Source organism: Crocuta crocuta, unplaced genomic scaffold (genome assembly GCF_008692635.1).
Source record: "Crocuta crocuta isolate KB4526 unplaced genomic scaffold, BGI_CrCroc_1.0 scaffold367, whole genome shotgun sequence".
Classification (NCBI taxonomy): Eukaryota; Metazoa; Chordata; class Mammalia; order Carnivora; family Hyaenidae; genus Crocuta; species Crocuta crocuta.
The window spans coordinates 5,507,881-5,534,145 of NW_027527936.1; the positions used below are offsets into that span (position 1 = coordinate 5,507,881).

Below are 26,265 nucleotides of genomic sequence, written 5' to 3' on the forward strand. Positions count from 1 at the left end.
AACTGTGAGATCATGACCTGAGCAAAAGTCAGATGCTTAACCGACTGAGCCATCCAGGTGCCCCTATTGCTCACTACTTCTATTCACATACTTCACTAGTCAAACTAAAATACTTACCATTCACCATAAGCCACCTACATTACCCCAAGTCCACCCCTTTGTTCATGCTGTTCCATCCACATCTTTCAATATCAAAATAGTTTAAGGTTCTGTTCAAATGACATTTCCTCTTTTTCTTTTAACAGGTTTCATCTGAATACATATTTATTAGATAAATATTAGAGGTTGTCACATCATCTAACTACATATAGTGATGGAAGACTAGAAATTAGGTTTCTGGGGGCGCCTGGGTGTCTCAGTCCGTTAAGTGATTGGCTCTTGATTTCAGCTCAGGTCATGATCTCACAGTTTATGAGTTTGAGCCCTGCATCAGGCTGTGTGCTTACAGTGCTCAGCCTACTTGGGAATCTCTCTCTCCTTCTCTCTCTCTCTGCCCTTCCCCCACTTGGATGAGCTCTTTCTCTCTCAAAATAAATAAATAAACATTAAAACATTTTTTAAAAAATTAGGTTTCTGACCAGTTTAAAGTTTGAAATTATTGCACTGTACATAGATATAAAAAGACAATGACAGTTTCTGTCGGGGTTACTTCAGGCTGCACTGTGGGTGTGTTTATGTGTGTAGGTATGAATCAAATGCAATCATAATATCAAAAATTATACAAAGTATGAATTTGGTTACAATTTTCTTTTGAAAATCCCAGTTTTTTTTCCATTATTTCCATAGCACCCTAAAAACACACAGGTGACTAGTACACTGAAGCTAAATAGTACATGTAGATAAAATAAAAACAAAAAACCCCAAACATTTCTTCCACACAGGGTCAAAGTATATTAGCTGAGACAAATGTGGAGAGAGACCTCACAAACAGGATCTAGTTTTTCCATATTAAGATGGAGTTCTAAGCCTTTTGTTTTGTTTTGTTCTGTTCTATAAAATAAAAACAATACGTATTCCAAGGGAAATGAATGCATTTGTTAATGTGTCTCTCTCATTTACATATGTACACACATCCCTTGAGTCTGCTGCTGACATCATCCTGTCTAGATGGTCAGGTTGAAGGAGTAATGTGTAGCTCTCTGGGGGGTTAAAGCTTCCACTAGGGAGAAAGTATTAGAAATTTCTTTAAAAATAAAATGGCTACAGGGAACATGATACATGTGTAAAGCTTTGAACCAAGATGAGGTGAGTGCCTGTACTCGGGCCTTTCCACCTGCCGGCTGGTGCCCTGTCCATCTCGTGGAGTGGCAGCATAAATGTGTCTATGGCGCGGGTGGATCCTTGTTATAGAGAAGTGGCTTGCTGAGGCCTCATTTTTGTTGAGGTTACTTATGGCCCCAAGTAGTCATCCAAAAGGATGGAGCATCTCTCTAGAATTCAGAACTGTCCTTGCTTGGGGAGGCTATTATAACCTGAAACCAGCCAGGGCTTGCTCCAGCCCTGGACACCTTTCTGCCTCCCTCACCACCTGGCCTCACTCCAAAATCATTCTGGCCTCATTCATCCCCAGAGCACGGGCTTCAGGTACCATGGTTCGGGAAAGCTTTTTGCCCAGCTTGCTGCTGGAGGCTTGCTTGAGAGAGGCCCTAGGAAATGTGCCTCAGGTGCCAAGCCCTGGCTTCCTCACAGATGGTTGTGGGAGGTGCCCAGAGCCTGGGCTGTGGAGAACAGATCGACCCTCTGTACTAGAAAGCTGTGGGTATGCTGGTGAGCAGAGTGGGGACACCTGATAAGAACGAGAATGGATTCCAGGCCTTTCTGGGAAAAAGTAACAGCAGCAAACACGAGATTTTCTTCTTCTTCTTTTTTTTTAATGTTTATTTATTTTTGAGAGAGGGAGAGAGACAGACAGACAGACAGAATCTGAAGTGGGCTTCAGGCTCTGAGCTGTTAGCACAGAGCCCAGCATAGGGTTTGAACTCACAAGTCATGAGATCATGACCTGAGCTGAAGTCAGACGCTTAACCGACTGAGCCACCCAGGTGCTCCTACAAGTAGGAACTTCTAAAGAAGGCATTTGTAAGTTTGTCTGGGGTAGAACATTCCCAGATGGCCTAACACAGAGTATGGCCACCTGCCAGGGCTATCGACCACTGGGCAAAGATGCCCACATGCTATCTGGCATCATCTTGTCCCCGCCAGCCAACTGAGGATGGCTCTAAACAGAGGGCAGCCTGATCTATCTCATGGTACAACCACCCATGTACTTTGTCCCTTCATCTGTACAAATGGCTCTGGTTGCTTTTTTGTTTTTATTTGTTGTTTTTCTAAAAAAGGACTCAGTCTTTTTGAGTCAAGGCATTTTTAAAATACCAGCAAAGGCTATAACCAGGTCATGAAAATGTTGAATATTATCAAAGACAATGCTAAAATATTCATAAAGATATTTACAAAAGCAATTTTTAAAATAATTGATTTGAATACTGAACACCACGCTGTTTGAAAACACCTCAACAAAGGAAAAGGGGGCGGGGACAATGACAGCTATCCTACAGAAAACCTTGTGCCAGCTGTCTGATACAGTGACTAGAAATCAACAGCTGAGGCCACTATTCCTGTCAAATCCAGAAGAGTGCTGGGACCACCCACCACAGGGGTAGACAAGAGGTTGAGAACATGGACAGTGAACAGAAAGCAGGAGACCTCAGGCAGCAGCAGGGAGGGGCGCAATGAATTCATGGACGTGACCCAAGTGACTTGACTGTCCTGTAGCATCACAGGCCATGAAGCTTAGTGGGACACAGAGATCCCAAAACAAAACAGACACCCCACAAGCTACCCAGGAGACTCAGAGAGCAGTAAGCCTGATGGAGCGAAGCAGTGGAGGGAAAAGCAAGGGGCTACTTCTGCTCCAGCGAGCAGGAGTGTGGGCAGCTTTGCAGGGCAGAGGGACACAGAGGGAAGGAGGGGTCGGCAGCCAAGTCCAGTACAGAAATACCACATGATGCTGGCAAGGCACATCCTGGCACTTGTGACAGGCCAGGGTGCAGCTGGGGCATCCTTGAGCACAGGGACAGATGGGATATCCAGGCCAGAGAGACACCTGCTGCCAAGCCTGCACAGGTGCCCGAGTCTCCCCTGCTTAGTCACTGGCCCAACCGGCTGTCAGGGTGGTCAAAGCAGAACTGAGACAGAGGGAAGCAGGTGTTCCATTAACAGTCTGGGAGAGGTGAGTGGAAGTAGGAAGAAAGAAACAGGGTTCATGGAGAGAAATGGTTTACTTGTCATTCAAGTCTGCTGTCCCTTTTCACAGATGATTTTATAGCTTAATTAAATTGTCATTTCTTTAAGTTTATTTATTTTGAGAGAGAAAGAGAGAAAGAGTGCAAGCAGGGGAGGGACAGAGAGAGGGAAAGAGAGAAGAGAGAGAATCTCAAGCAGGCTTCGTGCTGTCAGCTCAGATCCTGACGAGAGGCTTGAACCGTTGAACTGTGAGATCATAACCTGGGCTGAAATCAAGAGTTGGACTCTTTTTTTTTTTTTTTTTACAAATAGTTTAAAGGGGCACCTGGGTGGCTTAGTCAGTTAAGTGTCCAACTTTCGCTTAGGTCATGATCTCACGGTTCGTGGGTTCAAGCCCCGCATCAGGCTCTGTGCTGACAGCCAGCTCAGAGCCTGGAGCCTGCTTCGGAGTCTGTGTCTCCCTCTCTCTCTGACCCTCCCCTGCTCATGCTGTCTCTCTCTCTCCTAGAATAAAACATTTAAAAAATTTAAAAAAAAACAAAAAAACCCAAATAGTTTATTGTCAAGTTGGTTTCCATATAACACCCAGTGCTCATCCCCACAAGTGCCCTCCTCCATGCCCATCTCCCCCCTCCCCCCCAAACCCATCAGTCCTCAGTTTGTTCTCAGCATTCAAGAGTCTCTCATGGTTTGCCTCTCTCCCTCTCCCCCACTATTTACCCCCTTCTTCTCCCCCACGGTCCTCCGTTAAGTTCCTCCTAATCCTCCTATACACGCAAACATATGGTATTTGTCCTTCTCTGCCTGACTTATTTCGCTCAGCATGACACCCTCAAGGTCCATCCATGTTGCTACACATGGCCAGATTTCATTCTTTCTCACTGCCATGTAGTATAAGAGTTGGGCTCTTAATCAACTGAGCCACCCAGGTGACCCTAAACTGTTATTTAAAAACAGGTAGTGATTTGGAGCAAAGTTATAAGTTGCTGTTCCTATCTGACTCTGGCTGGCAGCATCCCTCTGCCCCCCAACTAAAGGCACAATAATTTTGGCTAGGTAACCTCTCTCTCTGAGCCCCCAGGCCAGCCCTGCCTGAGTCTAGAAGTTATGGGGCCAGGTGCACTGTCCTGGCTCTGAGGAGGCCTTGACCCCCTTTCCCACCAGAGGAGTGGCACACCCTCTCTCAAACACAGAATCTTGATTTTTTTTTTTCTGCTTTCTGTGAGAGTGTTTGGCTTAGAAGTCAGAGGTCAAACCTACGAACTTGACCCCTGAGGGAGTTCTCTTTGTCAGAGATTTGTGCTTTTCTGTGATGGGTATTTGTGGTGATGGGTGGGCTGTTTTAACTGTTCTAAGGCTCAAGGCCTGCCTGGGTCTTAGAGTGCCTTTCCTCAGGCTCAGTCACTTGAAGAAGGCTCCGGACCAGGAAGTAGGGAGGCAGGGTTACAGTTTAGAAACTGGAAGAACCTCGGGGGCACTGGAGGATAGTTTGGAATCAGCCCATACAGAGGGACCAGGAAGGCTTCGTCAGTGAGTGTCCTCTCACTGGGCCACTTCTTCACTGTGAGGGTCATCTTCAGAGCATGCTCTGGGCACAGGCACCAGACCCACACAGCCTTCCCAGGGCACCCTCCCACCCCTCTGCTCCAAGAAGGCCGCAGCAGGGGTGGTCTGGGGGGATGGGATCCCAGTGGTAAAGTGTGTGTGGGACAGATGGGGAAGGAGGTGGAGTGCGGAGGGATGGCCCCAATGGAGGAGTGGGCTTCAGTTGTCCTCAGAAAAGGAGACCATAGTTACTATTGCTTCATATGCCAGGGGGATCCAGATATAAGAGAAGCTTATCAGGATTTGTGAGTTCTGGGGGCACCTAGGTGGCTCAGTCAGTTGAGTGTCCAACTTCAGCTCAGGTCATGATCTCGTTGTTCCGGGGTTCAAACCCTGTATCTAGCTCTGTGCTGACAGCTCAGAGCCTGGAGCCTGCTTTGGATTGTGTCTCCCTCTCTCTCTGCCCCTCCCCTGCTCATACTCTGTCTCTCTACCTCTCACAAATAAATAAGCATTAAAAAAAAAAAAAAGGTTTGTGAGTTCTGGAAGGAGATCCAGGATGGCTCTAGCATGTCCTCACGTCGGATATTCCATGAGCTCCAGCCTGATCCTCCAAAGCTGGGAAGGGGTTAAAGGTAAGGTCACTGTATGGATGGTTCCTGGGAGCACCCCGTGGTGGTTGCAGGGGAAATTGGGAAAGAGAAGGAGGAGCCCCAGTATGATGTAATAGAGGATTTTACAGGTTGCTGGGGTATGGGACGTGCAAACCTTATTGTATGGAGGGATGGGGCTGGTCAGAACTGTCAGCTTGCAGCATAGCTTCCTGCACAGGGTGACTGAGGGGTTTTTGAGGGTGGCCATGTTGTTGGACATGTCTGGGGAGTGGGAAAGCTGTGGTGGGGCCTATACATGAAGTCGTTCATAGACATCTGGCCAAGGTTTCCATGGGGGAAGTCAAAGTTGCCATGGCCTTGGTAGTTCTTGCTTTGGTTGTTGTAATCATTGGAATTGGCGCCCTCCCCTCAGCCCCCATACCCCAGGTGGAGGCAGGAGTGGGTAGGGAGATCTGCTGGGCCCAGGGCTGCGATTATTTCCAAGATGTTGGGTATGATAATCTGGCTGAGACACATCTTTAATGTGTAGGTCTGACTTGATTGGGATTGGCCTCTGGCTGAGTGAAGTCAGTGGGTGGCCTGGTGTGCTGCAGGGTGCCCATGTCTGCAGAGGGATTAGGACCCATGAGGTAATTGGCCCCGAAGCCCCTGTGGCTGGGGTTTTTGGGCCAGCTATGCATGCTCTGTGGATGTAGGGCTGAGTGGGCCTGGCCTTGGCCAAGAACTGCTACTGCTGCTGCCCAGCAAATCAGGGGAGTTGAGGCTGGGGTTGTTGGTGGTTATGCCTGATGCTGTGGGATTGTTGCCTGGATTCATGGGGTTGTTAGTATTGGCCACAGGGTTCCCAAGGAGCTGGCTCTGGGATGTGTTGGTTACTCCTCAAACTACGGTGACCACAGAGAGGGAACCTGGAGACTGGTTGGTGTTCTGCTGTCAAGGAGCAGAGCCATAGGGGAATGACCCATCACTGTGTGACAGAGTAGGATTCATGGAGCTCATGGAGTTGAGAGATGGCTGCATGGGGAGTTTCGTGGGGTGGGGAGATCACTCTGATGGCTCTTCTGATGTGAGAGCTGCAGCAGGCAGCAGAGCTCCTCACACCAGGAGGATGGCAGGGTCACGTGCTCATGAAGACCGTAGGCTCAGCCACTTTGCTGAGAGAGAGCACAATTGACAACATTTCCTTCTTTAGGTTCTTCCTGAAATTTCAGCACAAATTGGTCTTTTCTTCCTTTGAATTCTCATAGAACAGGTGTTGCCTATTTCTAATCAATTGTACATGTTTTATTTTTTACACTAGACTCTGAAGTCCTTGGGAACAAGTATCATGTCTAGATTATTTTTGTGTCTCCCTCAGGCATAGCATGAACAGACATTCAATAGATAGCTGTAGAACTGGGATACTGAATACTGAGGAAGAATTATTCATATTAGGGGAAATTCCCTTTGGAATTCCGTATATAAAAACTATTTTATTTTGTATTTATATATTTTATATAAATATTTTATTTTATTTTTATATATAAGCCTGTGTGGTAAAATTCTTATCTAACTCACTGGTCTGGAAACTCTTTAGTTTGGTGCTCACTTTTCTTGTCCTTTGATGGATGATTGAGTAACATTAATTCTTATGATTTATATATAGTATTTAGATTAATTCTATCTGTTAAGGTTCAGTCAGAGAAACAGAGCCCATGCCAGCAGTTAAATAGAAGGAATTTACTACAGGGAGCTACTTAAAAATATATTAGTGAAACAGGGATGGGAAAGCAACTCAGAAGTTAGCAACAACAAGAAATCTCTACAACCTCTAGGGCTGGAGAGTGAGAGGAGTAGGTGGTGTTAATAGATCCCATAACCTGGGACAACTCAGTGGGAACTGAAACCATATAGGCAAGGACTGCCCTGTAGGAGCTGAGGAGGGAGGAAGGGATGCTGGTGAGACCTAGAATTATGGAAAAGTCACAGACTATGTGATGCTTCCTGTAGCAGAGATTCTTCAACATCCTTCCCACTAACCAAAAGTAGCCAGGCTAGGGAACTTTAGATATATAATTCACATAAGCCAATCTTCTGCAAGATAGAGCAAAGTAGAGGAAGGCTAAGAACCAGATTTGAGACTAGCATAGTTAATAATGGCTGAAGTTTACAAAGATGTTCCCAAGTCCATTAGGATTTTTAAAAATCTAACCTAAAAATTATAAAACTTTAATGACAAAAGTAGAAGTATCTGGACTAAATTTGGACTTTCTTACCCCATTTGCCATTGATTGCTAAAATATAGGCCACATTTTAAATTTGCTTCATCTTTCAACTATGGCTTTTTATTTTTCTGGAGAGTCTAATAGCCCTTCTTTTTTTCTTGTTAAGAAACTTATATTTTCTTTACCATACCTTTAAATCTTTTTTATTATTTTTTATTTTAGAGAGAGAGAGCAAGTGCAAATAGGGGAGAGGGGCTGAGGGAGGGGAGAGAGAGAGAATCTGAAGCAGGCTCCATGTTCAGCACAGAGCCTGACACAGGGCTCCATCCCACAATCCTGGGATCATGACCTGGGATCAAGAGTCGGACACTCAATAAGATCTTTCATCTTCATAAACAAGTGTCATTTAAGTAGAATTAATTTCATTTTAACTTTTGACTTCTTATTCTAATTTGAACAATTCATTTTAGGCCTACTGTACAAGTAAATCTTGGTATTTATTTTCATTATATTAGTCAATTGTTTCTTCTCATAACTGTCTCTTTCTTTTTGGATTCCTTCATAATTTTTTTCTGCAATACACACTTGTATTCAATTATATATATATATTAAGTATTTACATGGAAGATCAAGTTTCTGAATTATTACATATATGAAAGTAAAGATGATAAAAAGTTTGATGCCAGAGTTTATTTTCTGAGGAAAATATATAATTAAAATGGGGAGAGAGTTAGCTAACAAGACTTCCCTCACCCAAATACCAAAATAAAGAGTCTAGGGTATGAACTCTCCTATGGAGATTCTTCCATTTATTCTCAGGATGTATTTTGAAGTAACAAGGGAACTAGTGACTGCCTGTGGAGAGAGACAAGATGCTAAATAGCGCCGGTGTTCTACAGAGAGTGTTTCCATTACTATCTTAAATTTTTTATTTTATTTTATTCATTTAATTTATTTTTATTATTTTTTTAATGTTTTATTTATTTCTAGGAGAGAGAGACAGCGTGAGCAGGGGAGGGTCAGAGAGAGAGGGAGACACAGAATCTGAAGCAGGCTCTGGGCTCCGAGCTGGCAGTCAGCACAGAGCCCGACGAGGGGCTTGAACCCACAAACCACGAGATCATGACCTAAGCAAAAGTCGGACGCTTAACCGACTAAGCCACCCAGGCGCCCCCTATCTTAAATTTTTTAAAAAACTTCAATTGCCTGGTGCTTCAATTAATATCTTTATCTCTGTTTTCCTTCTCGATGCTCTTTGCTATAGCTCAATCCAATTTTGAAATTCTTTGTCTCACAGTTGATTTCTACCTCCATTACAAAATTTGTTTTAATGTTTATATATTTTTGAGAGAGAGAGAGACAGGGCATGAACAGAGAGAGAGGGAGACACAGAATACGAAGCAGGCTCCAGGCTCTGAGCTGTCAGCACAGAGCCCAAAAGGGGACTTGAACTCACATACTGTGAGATCATAACCTCAGCCGAAGTTGAATGCTCAATCGACTGAGTCACCCAGACACCCTTCCACCTCCATTTTAGACTTTTCTGTGCATGCTCTGGGCTGTGGCTTTCTCAGCTCTAGTTTATCCATCAATATGATCCTATCTGAAAAAATGTTTTTGTTTTTTGAAAATTATACACTATTAGACACTGTTTTGTCAGGGCACTTTTGGCTAGAGAGTAACCCTAAAATCTTAATGGCTTACAAAAACAAAGGTTTGTTTCTTCCTCATTCTGATGATTTCAGTCTGACTCAAAAGGTTAGCTGTCTTGCATGTGATAACAATTCCATGTTTCCAATGAGTCTCTGCAGTCACCTATTGGGAAGGGAGAACATGGCAAATTTATACTCTCTTTTACATATTGATTTGAAATTTACATATCTCTATTCCTTTCCTAGCTCATTGGTCAGTTCTGTCACATGATCCCACCTAACTGCAAAGAATGATGGGAAATGTAGGGGATCATATGGATATTTAGTGAGCTATAAATGTATCTTGCACAGATACATGCAAAGTAATGTATGTAACATGTATGTAAATTGGAAGCTTAATAAAATAAACCCCAGCAAATTTATCACCCAGCCAGATAAATAGAACATTATCAGGACCATTGACCCCGTTAGCTTTTGGTCTAGGGATTTGTCACAAAGTGGAGTTTATTTATTCATGGTTCAAATTCAAGGAAAATTTTATTTATTTATTTATTTTTAAAGTTTATTTATTTATTTTGAGAGAGACAGAGAGAGTGTGAACAGAGGAAGGACAGAGAGAGGGAGAATCCCAAGCAAACTCCATGCTGTCAGCACAGAGCCTGATCTGGGGCTTGAAACCATGTAACTGAGAGATCATGAATCGAGCCAAAGTCACGAGTGGGACGCTTAACTGACTGAGCCACCCAGGTGCCCATATTCAATAAAATTTTTAGAAAGAGAAATTGTCAAAATATATGCTGTACGGCACCTGGGTGGCTCAGTCGGTTGAGCATCCAGTTCTTGATTTCTGCTCAGGCCATGATCTCAGGGTTGTGGGATCAAGCCTCACATTGGGCTCTGTGCTGGGTGTGGAGCCTGCTTGAGATTCTCTCTCTCTATCCTTCTGCCCCTCTCCCCATTTGTGCTCTCTTTCTCCCTCTAAAAATATGTAATAATAAACCACAAAAAAACATGTGCTGCAGTAAAATAAGCCCCTTGACTTACATTTTCAAAAAGCCAGTGCTGGTTGCAGAACAGATTGGAAGGGGCAATAGAAGCAGGTAACCTAATTATTTCAAATTTCTTTTGCTGTTTCAGTTGTACAAATGAAAGATGATAAAGGCCTGGACTAAAGAGATAGCAGTAGAGATAAGATATGAATAATTTTAGATTTTTTTTCCCTACATAGACGCAAGAGGCTTTGGTGATTGCATGGAGAGGTTAAGGAAGTCAGTGACATCAAGGATGACTTCCAGATTTTTGGCTTATGCAAGTAGATAGATAAAAGTGTCATTTTTCAGGTGTTAGTTAGGTGAAAAAATATAACAAGAAGGAGGGAATGGACTGATTCCAGGTTTGATGCAAGAAATGTGCAAGATTATCATGGGATGTCCTTTTTTCCAGAAAGCAAGAAGACTACCAAACACTACTGGGGATTGTCAAAAGAATGAAAAGATACAGGAGCCAATGTAAATGATCTCCCACTGGCCAAAAAGAGGGGTAATTTAAACACTAAGAATTATGACTAACATGGATTGAAACTATGAGCCCATAACTAACCACTAAAATCTTCCAATATGCACTGGTCTCCTTTGGAGATAGCAAGGTAGTCCATTATTCTGAAAATTGGTGAATAAAGAGAATCAGGCACATATATTGGCTTTTCCATAAAATGAAATATTAGACTTAGATTCCCTAATGATTCTCATTGTCTCCTAAACCATTAGGTGAATAGTTAATGGGAAAATCTATAGTGGATAGATCAAATTCATCAGTCTTATTATCATCACTGCAAGTAGGACCACAATTTATTATGTGTCTCCTCATAGGATGCAGTGAAGATTACACAGCACCACTTACAAAGTATTCTTGACAAGAAAAATAAAACTGAATCTCATTAAACCTCCAGATGTAACTACCAATTTACAGGGAAACACTAGAGATAGAGGAATATATAAATGACACTACAAAGATCCAGTCAGCTAAATGTAGAATGTGGGAAATTCTATAGGACAAATAACTGGTTTCTTCAGCAAATAAATGGCATAAAAATGGGGTAGGGGGAAACTGTTTTATATTAAAGGAGACTTAAGAGATGTATCAATCATCATCATATAGATGTTGCTTGGAAAGAATTTTCAAAACAACTGCAAAAAGATTTTTTTGACAAAAGGGGGAAATTGAACACAGATTGGGTATTAGATGATATTAAGAAATTATTATTAAATTTGTTAAGTGTGAAAATGCAATATGGTTATGTTGTAAAAGTCCTTATCTGTACATAAATATATTGAAATTATATACTGTCTAGGATTTCCTTTAAATACTCCAGAGTGGGGGAAAAGTATGGAGCACAAATAAACAAGAATGACAAAATGTTGATAGTTATACAACCTGGGTGTAATGGTACTTGGGGTGTGTTGTTTTATAATTTTCTGTGAAAACAAAAGAACTAGGGCATGAGCAAATATATAAAATGCAACTGAGAAACCAACTAAGACGAAAATTGATCTTAGAGTTTAACAGCATGGTGAATATTTGACCAGAGAAGTTTTGGTAGAGTGGTGGTAGGAAAGTTTTTTTTTTAATTTTTAAAAAATGTTTTATTTATTTCTGAGAGAGAGAGAGAGAGAGAGACAGCGTGAGCAGGGGAGGGTCAGAGAGAGAGGGAGACACAGAATCTGAAACAGGCTCCAGGCTCTGAGCTAGCTGTCAGAACAGAGCCTGACGCGGGGCTCGAACCCAGGAATGGTGAGATCATGACCTGAGCTGAAGTAGGACGCTTCACCCACTGAGCCACCCAGGCGCCCCAGGAAAGTTTTTTTTTTTAAGCTTATTTATTTATGTTGAGAGATAAAGAGTACATGCATAAGCAGGGAAGGGGAAGAGAGAGAGAGAGAGAGAATCCCATCCCAAGTAGGCTTTGCACTGCCAGCAAAGAGTCCCAATGTGGGGCTAGAACCCACAAACCATGAGATCATGACCTGAGCCAAAATCAAGAGTTGGACGCTTAATCAACTGAGCCACTCAGCTGCCCCATGTTTGTAAATTTAATAATAAAAAGACTTCTAAAAATAGGGTGGAGGAGTGGGATTAGATATAGTATATAACAGACAAATATTCTTAGAAATTTTGCTGTAAAGAGGAGCAAAAATTATTAGGAGTAGCAGATGGTAGAAGCTAGGACAAGAGAAACTTTAAGTACACTGAAAGAATGATCCAGAACAGAAAGGGAAAATTATGATATGAAAGAGAAAGGGCAGCATTTCTGGAGTGATATTCTTGAGTACGTGAAAGAATATTGAATTACGGAAAATAATAAAAAATAACAATACTAAAGAAATCTGAACTAAAGTTATAAATTTGAAAGTCAATGGGATATAAATAGTATTTTGTCATAGAGATGTATGAGATTACCTAAGGAAATTGTGGTAAGAAGAAGATCCTATCGTTGCATAGAGAGGTTTACTCAACTTGAAAAAGTCTATAATGCAACAGCTGTCAAAGCTGTCTGGTACTATACAACAATGGAAGAAAAGAAAGCAGAACTTAATAGAAATTCGAGACAGACGTAAACCCCTATAAAAGTTGAAGTCCACCTTAAACTTTAAATTCATTGGAGCTAAGAATCATATTCATCTTAACTTGCTCAACAGAAATAAGGCCTGACATATAGTAGGCATTCTCTTAATATTTGCTGGATGAATGAATTAAGGAACAAATAAAGGTAACATAGTAAAATATAAAGAAAGAGGCTGAGCTCTGGAGATATTCACCAGACTAACATCTATTCAACCATAAAATTAGCTCAGTTATTTTCTCAGAGGGCCCTACTTAGCACAAAACCTAAAATAAGAAAAAGTCAAATTTGCATTTCTTTCTTTTTTTTTTTTTTAAGTTTATTTATTTATGTCGAGAGACAAGGTTTGAGCAGGGAAGAGGCAGACAGAGAAGGAGAGAGAGAGAATCCCAAGGAGGCTCCACACTGTCAGTGCGGAGATCATAACTTCTGTGAGATCATGACCTGAGCCAAAATCAAGAGATGGATGCTCAACTGACTGAGCCACCCAGGCACCCCAATAAATTTACACTTGTAATAAATTTCCAGGTAATGTAGCTGCCCTAGGTCAGTGCTTCTCAACTCTGAGACTTAAAATATTTTTTTAATTGCATAGGCTGATATTTTTGTACAACACATACAATACAATAAAACAACTTGAAAAACAACTGCTGTGGAAAACAGTATGAAGATTCCTCAAAAAATAAAAAATGGAACTATCATATAATCCAGTAATTCCACATCCAGGTATTTATCTAAAGAAAATAGGAACAGTAATATGAAAAGATGTAGGTACCCCCATGTTCACTGTAGTGTTATTTATAATAGCCAAGACATGGAAACAATCTAAGTGTTCACTGACAACAGATAAATGGATAAAGAAGATGTGATGTGTATATATTATGGAATATTATAAAACCGTATTTTATTTTAATTAATTACTTAATTAATTAATTATTTGAGAGAGAGAGTGAGAGTCTGCAAGCACAAATGGAGGAGGGGCAGAGGGAGAGCGAAAGAGAATCTTAAGCAAGCTCTATGTCCAGTGTGAAGCCCAAACTGCAAAATCAAGACCTTAGTCTAAATCAAAAGTTGGATGTTTAATCAACTGAGCCACCTAGGCACCCCCAGTTATACTTAAAAAAAAAAATGAAATCTTGTCATCTGCAGTAACATGGATGGATCTTGAGGACATTATGCTAAGTAAAATAAGAGAAAGAGAGACAAATGCCATGTGATTTTATGGATATGTGGAACCTAAAAACAAACTAAAAGCCAGCCAAAAAACTGAGTTCATAGATAGAACAGATTGGTAGTTGCTAGAGGCAGGAGATTGACAAAATCAGTGAAGTGAATCAAAAGGCATAAATTTCCTGGGGTGCCTGGGTGTTTCAGTTGGTTAAGCGTCCACTTTGGCTCAGGTCATGACCTTGCAGTTCATGGGTTCAAGCCCCGCATCGGGCTCTGTGCTGACAGCTCAGTGCCTGGAACCTACTTCAGATTCTGTGTCTTCTCTCTCTGCCCTCCCCCTGCTCATGCTCTGTCTCTCTCTCTCAAAAAAATAAATAAGCCTTAAAAAAAGGCATACATTTCTAGTTATAAAATAAATTGAGGGAATATAATGTACAGCATGTGACTATAGTTAATAATGTACTACATATTTGATAATTGCTAAGTGAGTAGATCTTTAAAAAGTCCTCATCACAAGGAAACAAATTTTGTAACCATGTATGGAGATGAATGCAGACTATGATGATCGCTTTGAAATTTATACAAATATTAAAACATTACCTTGTACATTTGAAATTAACATATGTCAATCCTATCTCAGTAAAAAAAGGAAAAAACTAGAAACAAATGAAATAAAACAGACAAAATTTCTTACAATTAGATTCACAGACATAAAATTACTCTGCCAAATTGTTATGTTTTTTGAGAGATTGCTCTCAGTTTCTTTACTTATCACTCTATAGACCAATAACAGTTTGCCAACTGGCTCATCTCTGAGGACCACACTTGGAATAACCCTGCTTCTGATTATCTCCAAATTTCTTTCCGCTTTGAGTAGTCAAGAATTTTGTTTGGTTTTGTTTTGTTTTAAGATGACAACCTTTTTATCTTTATTGTTATAGAATAGATATTATTTTATCTTTATTATATAATTTCTTTTCTTTTAAGATTTTATTTAATTTTTTTAGTCTTATATTTTTAATTTGTATTAAAAACATTTTTTAACCTTTATTTTTGAGAGAGAGAGAGACGGTGCGAGTGAGGAGGAACAGAGAGATAGTGAGACACAGATTCCGAAGCAGGCTCCAGGCTCCAAGCCATCAGCACAGAGCCACACACAGGGCTCCAACTCACAGACCGTGAGATCATGACCTACGCCAAAGTCGGATGCTTAACCAAATGAGCCACCCAGGCACCCAAGAAATCTGCTTTTTTTAAACCTCTCCTATTTCCCAACATCTATTAGTTATATTATTTTAAAAAAAATTTTTTTTAAATGTTTTATTTATTTCTAGGAGAGAGAGAGAGAGAGAGACAGCGTGAGCAGGGGAGGGTCAGAGAGAGAGGGAGTCACAGACTGAAACAGGCTCCAGGCTCTGAGCTGGCAGTCAGCACAGGGCACAGAGCCCGACGTGGGGCCCGAACCCACGAACCGCGAGATCATGACCTAAGCGAAAGTCGGACGCTTAACCGACTAAGCCACCCAGGCGCCCCGTATTAGTTATATTATTATTTCACATTGCCACAGACTATAACATTAATATTATATTCTGAAATTATAATGCTTACTTATTTTAGCCTCAAGCTGCCATTTGTTTATAATGATGGAGCATGTGAGTTTCAGATGCTTTAGAAGTTGCAGGCTTCCTCATTTCCTTAACTAACTTTTCACATGTATGCATACATATTTATAAACTTACATATATTTATGTATACACATACATATTGCCACAACTTCATATTTATATGTAACCCTCAATCAATGCAGGAGGGCAACAGGGCTCAATATCTGCATGGAATCATATTTAGGGAAGTACATAGTTCAGCAGTCAAAAGTAACTTCAAAATGACGCAAGTCCTTTACAGGCATTGCTTGGGAACTGAGAAGAGGATTTGTAGCAATACTCATTACAGCCCCTCTTCCTCTCTTACCCACTTCCCTCACACACCACAAAACAAATACTCCCAGCCTCCCACACAGTTTTCTTTTTTTCTCTTTGCTTCCTTACCTCCTGTCTTCTACCTTTATCCCTTTTTTCCCTTCTTATATCTCTTTAAGTAGATCAACTTAGCCCCTTGAACTAAATTCTACTTCTTTTATCCCTTAAATGATTATTTCTCATTCTCCTTATTCTGCATTCCCAAAGTCCGAAAGAGTAATCTGGCATCCATAGAACTCTCAGGGGAAGACTTGGGGGTGGGAGAGAAGTTTGTGAGCATTTGCTTGCTGGCAATTTTCATTCCTTTAAAAAAATTTTTTTTAATGTTTATTTATTTTTGAGAGAGACAGACAGAGCACGAGCTGGGGAGGGTCAGAGAGAGATAGAGAGAGAGAGAGGAAGACACAGAATCTGAAGCAGGCTCTGGGCTCTGAGCTGTTAGCACTGAGCCAGGTGCGGGGCTCGAACTCACGGGCTGTGAGATCATGACTTGAGTTGAAGTCAGACACCCAACTGACTGAGCCACCCAGGTGCCTCAGTAATTTTCATTCTGTCACATATATAGCTGGTTGAGAGTGTTCCCTGAACTTTAGACCTATTTATCTATCCAGTATATCTCATGATGATGAAAAATCAACATGTTCCAAAATTGTACTTCTTTATAACATCCGGTGAGTGCATTTGCTCAAGGTTTCACTTCTATCCAAGATGAAGCAAATACTTGTTGAGTTTGTGAATAAATGAGTGAATAAAATTGTGAAACTTGCTCTTCCTTCAGTATTTTCTAGGACAATGAAAGACATCACCATCTACCTGGTTATTTAAAGTAGAATCTTGGGGCACCTGGGTGGCTTAGTCGGTTAAGCGTCCGACTTTCGCTTAGGTCATGATCTCGCGGTTGTGGGTTCGAGCCCCGCGTCGGGCTCTGTGCTGACTGCCAGCTCAGAGCCTGGAGCCTCTTTCGGTCTGTGACTCCCTCTCTCTCTGACCCTCCCCTGCTCACGCTGTCTCTCTCTCTCTCCTAGAAATAAATAAAACATAAAAAAAAAAAATAAAGTAGAATCTTGCAGGGCGCCTGGGTGGCTCAGTTGGTTGAATGTCCACCCAACTTCAGCTCAGGTTATGGTCTTGTGGTTGGTGAGTTCAGGCCCCATGTTGGGCTCTGTGCTGACAGCTCAGAGCCTGGAGCCTGCTTCAGATTCTGTGTATCCCTCTCTCTCTGTTCCTCCCCCACTCACACTTTGTCTCTCTGTCTCTCTCTCAAAAATAAAATACAGAATAAAAAAGAAAATAAAGTAGAATCTTGAAAATCATCCCTGACTCATCCCATTTTATTTCCCCTTTCTGGCTATTCCTCAAGTCCTGTGATTCTACATCTTTTTTTTTTTTAATTTTTTAATGTTTTTTTTTATTTCTAGGAGAGAGAGAGAGAGAGAGAGAGACAGCGTGAGCAGGGGAGGGTCAGAGAGAAAGGGAGTCACAGACTGAAACAGGCTCCAGGCTCTGAGCTGGCAGTCAGCACACAGCCCGACGTGGGGCTCGAACCCACGAACCGTGAGATCATGACCTAAGTGAAAGTCGGACGCTTAACCGACTAAGCCACCCAGGCGCCCCTGATTCTACATCTTTAATACTTCTTCAGACTCTCTTAAGTCCCTTCCTCTCTAGCTCTACTACTATAAAACTGTGACAAGTATCTGATCACTTTTATTTATTCTTTTCTAATAGACTCCTACGTGGTTTTTGGTCTCCACTTTTACTCCCCTCCAGTATATCTGTCCAAGACATGTTACTCATAACTCCAGATAAGTTTACCATTCCTCTTTATGGAAAATTATCCTTCTCATACCTCTTTTGAGGGTTAGCCCTGGGCAGTCATATTCTGTGCCACAAGACACATCTTCCCAATTCCTAGACATTGCTGATTGGACAGAAAGCACAAAGGTACCCCTGACTATTAATGTGTAGGTTATCCAATAGTTATAAAGTAACTCAACAGGTAAAGCTTGGCCACTAGCTTCTCAACCTTAGGCAATTGAATTAGGAAGTAGGGAATGGATCAGGCATTAGAAGCAGGAAATGATTATTTTAAAATTGCACAGAGAGGCCAGTTAGTAGAGAAGAGGCCATGATCAAGACAAAATTTTGGCTAAGTAGAAAATATTGGGAGGCATAAGTGATGATATAAGAAAAATGATAGGGAACAAAGGATAAATAAGCTCGTTGATTCTGGGAGTAAGAGCAAAAAGACATATGAATTAAAGCAGTGCTTTTCATGACAGGGAAACTTAGTCATGGTAATGACAAATCATAGAATAAAATGCCCTAAACACCTACTGCTGAAGTTTCTGGAAAAATTCTTCCAGTTCCAAATTCCCTGATGTCAGCTACACTTTTATTCTTGGATTTCCATGAGACCCCTGTCTTTCTTATGGCCAAGTTTAGCCTAACATATTTAATATGGCTTCAATCTACATCTGTAGGTGGTGTGCTGCCCAAGATTACATTTGTGATCCATCAGCTTCTCTAACACAACAGATAGTAGAACTTATCATATTAAGTGATAACAATGGAAGTTTGGTTACATATAACACACATCCAAATTTACAGTGACTGAGACAAGTTAGAAGTGTACTTGTCTATTACATAATAGTACAGAAGGCAAGGATGCCAGCTGTGCTCCATGAGTTCATCTTGGAACTTTCTACACTGCTGCATTGTCATCCTAGGATGTTTTTTCTCATCCCTTCCTTGTGGTCCAAGATAGATTTCTACCCTGACCACTTTCTAAGCAACAGGATAAAAGAAGAGAAAAAAGAAGGGAATACAAGTGCTTTCCTTTTAATAGCATAATTCAAAAGTTGCACCCATGTCTTATGCTCATATCTCATGGTCAGAACTTAGGCACATGGCTGAATGAGCCACAAAGAAGGCTGAGGAATTTGTCTTTATTATAGGTGGCCATGTGTTCAATAATAGAAAAGGAGGAGAATGGATATTGGGGAACAAGATCTGTTTTTGCCATTATTGTAATAAAGAATCCTCGAAGCTGCCTCTTGGAAGTAATATGGACCCCTCTGAATCACCTGGGAGTCTTTCATGGAAGAGTAGAGCATGTCAGTACCACTGAAAGCAGTCTTCTCCAAGAGGATATGTGTAGATTCTCCAGTCCGCTAGAAACACTGAGTATATCTTCTCTTAGGAGGATTAGCAAGCAATCCTTTGCCATGGAAAGGGAGCATTTTGAGTATTTGAGAAGGAAAGCTTATGGCCCCTAGAATGTTGGTTCCTTGGGAAACTTGTCCCAGAACTGCCTTTTTTTGGGCACACAATGATACTATGTATGGGACCTGAACTTCCTGTGAAGCTTACAAATTCCCACAAGTCCTTGTGGGAACTCTGATCTGGGTATCTTTGGCTAAGCTTGGCACTAATGGAATGGAGTTGTCATCCCTCAAAAAACATTTGTTGGATGAGGAGGACATTGTTATCTGGTCTGCATTGGTCAGCTTGGGTTGCCATAACAACATGCCATAGACTGAGTGTCTTAATCAACATAAATTTTATTTTCTTACAATTCTAGACGCTAGAAGTCCAAGACCAGAGTTCCTGCTGATTCACTTTCTGGTGAGAGCTCTCTTATTTGCTTGTAGATGGCCACTTTCTCCCTATATAGTTACATGGCCTTCTGTGGTGCATGCATGCCTGAGGTGAGGGAGAGCAAGCACTCTCTGGTGTCTCTTCTCATGAGGATAATTATCCTATTGGATCAGGGCCCCACCCTTATGACTTCATTTAACCTTAATTACTTCCTTAGAGGTCCCATCCAAATATAATCAAACTGGAGGGTTAGAGCTTCAACATATGAATTTGGAGGGGGGAATACAAACACTCAGTCCATAACATGGTCCCAGGAAGCCATGATACTAATGAACTAATCTAATTGTAGCTAGACTTGACTGTGGAAGTTGGCCTAATCTTCCTGGAGTAGGATTTCAAAGATAGTCACAAATTCTTCCCCTCTCTGAATTTACTCCCTCTTGCTGTAAAACTTTAGTCCCTTCCCACACTGACTTGGTTTGGCAATGACTTGCTTTGTGATTTATGACTTGCGTTGGCAATGACACAATTGCCAACATGACAGTAAGAAAGACCTGAAAAGTTGCTTTCACACTGAGGCTTGCTGTTTTTCTCTGCTCTTGGGACTCCTACCATTGCTGCCATGTGAGGTTCAAGCTAGCCGCTAGAGGATGAGAGATATGTGACTTAGTTTCTCCTGTTACTATGGCCAATTACGTGCCAACTGCCAAATGTGTGAGAAAGGCCATTCTAGATAATCTACCCACCAGCCAATCCTCAGCCGACTGTAGATACATTTGCAAACCTGGAAGTAATCAGCTAAACTGGCTCAGACCATAACAGACACCCAGTCAACCCACACAATTGTCAGCTAAAATAAATGGCTTTTTTTTTAAGCTACAAATTTTGGGGTGGTTTGTTATATAACAATAGGTAACTGCCATATCTTTTGAAATATAAAAGAACCTTGGAGTTTTTAGATAATTATAATTAAAGAGGAGATAATAGACTTCCTGATAATAGGACATGAGGGGCCTGAGTGACTAGAAAAAAGAAAAGAGTTGTGATCACATTTATACTCTAAGATAACGAAACAGTTTATATTAGCTACACATGTAAATACTGGCAGCCTTTAATTCTAAGCTCTAAGTCAATTTAATCAATAACTCACTGGACATTTTCACTTAGCCATCTCATAAGCACTTAAGAGCAAACACATCTAAAACAATCATAATCACTTTAAAATTTCTCCTTCTCCACTCTTCCCTACCTCAGTTGCCCAAGCCAGAAACTTGGAAATGTTCTCATTTTGTCTCTTTTTCTCTACCCAGATACAGTCAGTAGGTCTTGTTTTCTACTTTTTGAGTCTCTCTAAAATCCATTCACTTTCTTCCTGCACCACTATTACTCTTTTACTATTTGTCATCATCACCCTTCTCCCAGATATTTGTAATATCCTCTTAATTTGCATAGGATTTGCTAGTGCAATGGGTGTGATGTGTGTGAGAAATACTCAAGGATCATTCTGAGGTCTTGGCCTGAACAACTGAAAAAAATGGTTTGTCATTCATTAAGTTGGGGAACACAGGGGTAAGAGTAGATTCAGGCCAGGTTGTATCATCTGGTCATCTCTGGTCAATTTCTCAGAGGCCAAGAAAGTGAGTATTTGGCTGTATTTGTTTTCTATTACTGTCCAATAAATTACCACAAACTTACCAGTTTAAAATAACACATACTTAGGGATGTCTGGGTAGCTCAGTCAGTTAAGTGTCTGACTTCGGCCCAGTCATGATCTCACGGTTCATGTGTTCAAGCCCCATCTTGGGCTCTGTGCTGACAGCTCAGAACCTGGAGCCTGCTTCGGATTCTGTGTTTCCCTCTCTCTCTGACCATCCCCAACTTGCTCTCTCTTTCTCTCTCTCTCAATAATAAATAAACTTTAAAAAAATATATGAAATAACACATGCCTAGCTCAGTTTCTGTAAATCAAGAGTCTAGGTATGGCTGGGCTGAGTTCTCATATGGAGACTCAACGAGAAAAGGATCTAATTCCAAGCTCATTCCAGTTGTTAGTAGAATTAATTTCCTTTGGTTGTAGGATGGAGCACTTTGACGTTTTTTGTTTGTTTGTTTTGGTTTGGTTTCTGGGCTCTTTGGCTCTTAGCTCCTAGAGGTTACCTGCAAATTCATGCCACATGTCCTTCTCTATAAGCAGTTCAGAATATGTAGCTTGCTCCTTCAAGGCCATTAGGAAAGTGAGAGTGAGTCTGCTAGCAAGACAGATTCTTCTATACTTTAAGGTAATCAGAAAAGTGACATCTTATCACCTTTGCTATAGTCTATTGGTTAGAAGTAAGTCATGGGTCCCACCTACACTCAAGGGGAGGAGATCACACAAAAGCATAAATACTGGGGAGGAGACAGATCTTGAGAGCCACCTTAGAGTCTGCATTGATTTTCCTAGTCCCTATAGTGAAAGGTGAAAAATTAGAATGAATTTCTGGTCCCTAAGGACCAGGCTCAAGGCTGAGTCAGTGGATTCTGCTCAAGACAGTGAATTTGGAATGGTGATGTAATTATGAAAAGGTTAAAATCCTTTTGCAGGAATGTGTGGTAGCAGCATAATACATTGTCTGGTCATGGTGCAGGAGTGGTGGTGACAGCAGTGTTTGGAAATTGTTCCTGACTTTCAGCTTGTAGAGGCTTCTTGTTTCCTGCCAATTTTATAAGTCTGCTTCTTCAATCTCTGTTCAATTCTGTGAACCCTTCTATATAGCCTTTTAATAAATTCCCCGTAGGTGTAGGATGTGGTGTTCGTTTCTGTTGTTTGTAACCAAGAATGTGGCAGATCCTGCACATATAGGTAAATATAGACAGCCGGTACAACTGTAAATACTTGGTATAGCACAGATTAACAGGAGAAGGGGAGGCAGGCAGAAACTAGATTTTGGATGGCCTTGTCAACTATAGTAAGTTTACATTTCATCTTGAGGGTTGTGAAAATTCATTTAACTCTCTCTCCTTTTTAAGTTTATTTATTGGAGCACTTGGGTGGCTCAGTTGGTTAAGTCTCCAACTTCGGCTCGGGTCATGATCTTGCAGTTTGTGAGTTCGAGCCCTGCATTAGGCTCTGTGCTAACTGCTTGCAGCCTGGAGCCTGCTTCAGATTCTGTGTCTTCCCTTCTCTCTGCTCCTCCCCTGCTCACACTCTGTCTCTCTCAAATAAACATTAAATTTTTTTTTAAAAAGTGTATTTATTTATTTTGAGGGATAGCCAGTGCAACCGGGAGATGGGCAGAGAGAGGAGAGAGAGAATCCCAAGCAGGCTCCGTGCTGCCAGGGAAAAGCCTGATGTGGGTCTTGAAACTGTAAAGCTGTAAGATCATAACCTGAACTGAAATCAAGAGTCAGATGCTTAAACCACTGAGCCACCCAGGTGCCCCTCCATTTAACTGTTTTAAACGAAGGAGTAACATCATCTTATGTAAAGATTCTTGTAAAAGCTTTCTGGAGGATGGGTTTGAAGAGACAGGGAGCGGATATAGGTGAACTAGTTTAGAAAGCTTTCTCAGTCAAGTAGGTAAGAGAAGGTAGGATTTGAGCTAAGGTGGTGTCAGTGGGATGAAACTAGGAGACAGATGGATACATAGGTTATAGAAGCAACAAGGACTTGTTGATTAATTGGATGTGGAGGCAGAAGGGAAGCGAAGAGTCTAGGATGACTTCCAAATTTCTGGCTGAGGAAACTGGATGGATGATGGCGAGGAACTGAAAGAGGGAATACAGGGGCAGGTTGATAATAGGCTGTATACTTGGTTGTGTGTAGGTTCTGGTATCTGACAGACCTTGGTTTGAATTCTGGCTTTGCACTTATGACCTAAGTCATACTGAGCATGTTATGCAACTCGAGCCTCAGTTTCCTCAATTGTAAACTGGAAATAATATAACTTACCTCTTGCTTGCGTATGTGTGAATACAGTGTCTGGTATCCACTAAGCACTCTATAATGCTGGCTATTATTACTTCTTACAGAGGGTTCAGGGAGGAGGCCCAGGAAAAATGGGTGAAGCCTGTAGGAAAAGCTTCTGGGAAAGAATGGTGTTCAAGACCAAAGAGGAAAAATGCAACATTGTGGCAGACCAGCTAAAGTTAGAAGGAGGAGGCCAGACAGGGCTGAACTTAAGCCACGTTGCTGAGAAGATGAGTCACTGAAAATGCAGGCAGGGCTGCTCAGGCCACAGCTGGACTGGCTGTGGCCAGGCTAGACTGGGCTATAACATGACTTCATTGTCAGTGGGGAATCATGAGGATTGTTCCAGAAGCCTTTTTGTCCTACTTTTCTTCCCCGAAAGAATCCATTACTTCTTCCTCTTTAATAGGGCTTTCCATACCTTATCTTACTTTCTGGAAGCATCAGCAGGAAACATGGAAAGGGACAAAAAGCAAGCATTTGAATCCTGTCTAGTTTGGTCAACTGATTTATGGGGTGACCTGATGCATGCCACTTCACCTTGTCCTTATTGTAACACGAGAATGAGCAGACCTGCATCCAAAGTGCGAAGTGAAGACAGTCGGTGGGTGATCAATAAAAAGGCATAATAGTATTCTATTAATTAATTGCATAGTCTCCTTGTTCCTGTTCTCACTCCCCCTAGATCCTTGAAGACACTAATCAGTTCTAACTCACTTTCGGATCCCTAGCACTTAGCTTGGCCAGGCACACAATTTCATGAATGGATGAATGAAAGGATCAATGAGCGTCCTCAGCCGCAACAGGCGCGCCAAGGGCCCCGCCCCCTTCCGCTCTACCCACCAAGCGGGGAGGCCACGAGCGCGTCTCTCGCGACCGTTCGCTGGCGCGTGCGNAGGATGGAGCTCAGCGGGCGGCGGAGCTGCCCCAACCCCAGCCCTTGCCGTCGCGCCGGCGAGCGCCTTCTGGGCGGCAGCTACTGGAGGAGCGGACCGGGCCCTCGGGGCCCGAGGTGAAGGAGCAGGTAAGGCGGGCTGGCGTCCGGGAGGGAAAGGATGGGGAGCGGGAGCCAGAATGGGAACGGTGGGGGAGGGGGATCTGAGGCGGGAAGACTTGGGCTAGGGCATTTGAGGGGTGGGGACTGTGTAGTTCGGCCGGATTAAAGGAAGGTCTGGAGCGGCAGAAAAATGGGGAGTGGAAAAATGGAAGTCGTGGCCTGGGGTTGAATGAGAGGGAAATGGGGGAATAGGGTTTTGGAAAAATGGTCCTATGGGCGTTTGTAGTCCGGGATTCTGGATGCGAAGAAGGGATGCTGGAATGTGGCCTGGGAGTAAATGAACTGCAAAGAAGAGGCTTACTAAAGGGATACTGAGGAGTTAGCCAGAGGGTAGATAATGCAAAGGTGGGAAAATCAATACGATATAGTAAATGTTATTCTATTTCCTAGAGGTTGTCTTGACAGTTATAAAAACAGATGCCGTTCCTAAGCATTCTCTGATTTGGCCATCATTATATAGTATTGTGGAGTGTGTTCAGATATTTAAGATTCTCTTCGGTAACGATCTATCTTAGGAGAAAGCACTTTTTAAAACACCTGCATATGCAAGGATAGGAACTGTGTTTATCTTGCTCCTCACCATACATACCTCCCTCCAGAGAGCCACCTCCCACTTGTACAGAATGTACCTCTGTTGAATGTTCTTGTGGGTGGCAGGAACTGAATACTTCTGGTTTATCATACACAGGGCAGTTGCTCAGAAAATTTTGAAATGGTAAATAGTATTTTAAAAACGGGGAAATAAGAGCCGTTTATGCTTCTAGCACAACTGTAGATTTGGAAGAGAGCAAAACAAACATTTCCACTTGAAAGGCCTCTGCCTATAGAGCAAGGGCTGGTAAACTTTCCATAAAGTGACCGTGAATATTTCAAGTTTTGCTGGCCATATGATCACCGTTGCAACGTTTGCCATGAAAGTGGGAAGACAACAACAACCAGGATGTAAACTAATGGTGTGGCTGGGGTCCAATAAAACTTGATTTATGAATACTGAAAAAAAAACCCACCAAAAAACAAAGCACCTGCATATGTGCAATTCCAAACCCAGTGCTGTGAACAGAATTTATAGAGAGATAGGCTCTGCCTTCCAGGAGTTTACCACTGAAAACACCTTCATGGGAAAACAGAAAGCAGTATAAAAGTATTCATGGAGTTTCTGAATGGGCAGGATGTGTTTGTATAATTTATTAATCAAGCACAGGTGTACTTAGATAGGGGATAAAGGTCAGTTTTATCAGGGAGGAGAAGTTGCCACGAGTAGCTTTAGGAAGTGCAGTGAAAGGAGAATATGTGGTCCTTGACCTTGTGGGATTTGCAGAAAAATATTCTGTAGTAATGAACTCCAGTGACAGCTTTCCTTTGCACAGCTGTACTTGAGACCCTAGTAAAGTCGCCTTTGACTCTTTCAAGATTTTTATTAGGTCTTCTGCCTCTTTCCCATCAGTTCAATTGGTGTTTTACTTAGACATCTTCTTCATTATATAGTTTCAGTGATGCACATGCCAGCACTTGGATTTTTTTCTACCTTTTGTTCTTTCATCTTTTATTCTGCATCCAGCTCTGAGTAGACTGCGCTTCCCACTATCTCTGCCCTTGCTTTCAGGCCACTGAATGTTGTCCCTGGTTGTAATCC

At 41.8% G+C, this 26,265-nt stretch overlaps 2 pseudogenes; both read right to left on the minus strand.

Annotated features, from left to right (window-relative positions):
* Nucleotides 1-5,017: 5,017 nt before the first annotated feature.
* LOC144221624 (zinc finger MIZ domain-containing protein 1 pseudogene) lies at nucleotides 5,018-5,918 on the minus strand (annotated as a pseudogene).
* Nucleotides 5,919-5,920: 2 nt separating this feature from the next.
* Nucleotides 5,921-21,853, minus strand: LOC144221625 (zinc finger MIZ domain-containing protein 1 pseudogene; annotated as a pseudogene).
* Between the last annotated feature and the right edge of the window lie 4,412 nt (nucleotides 21,854-26,265).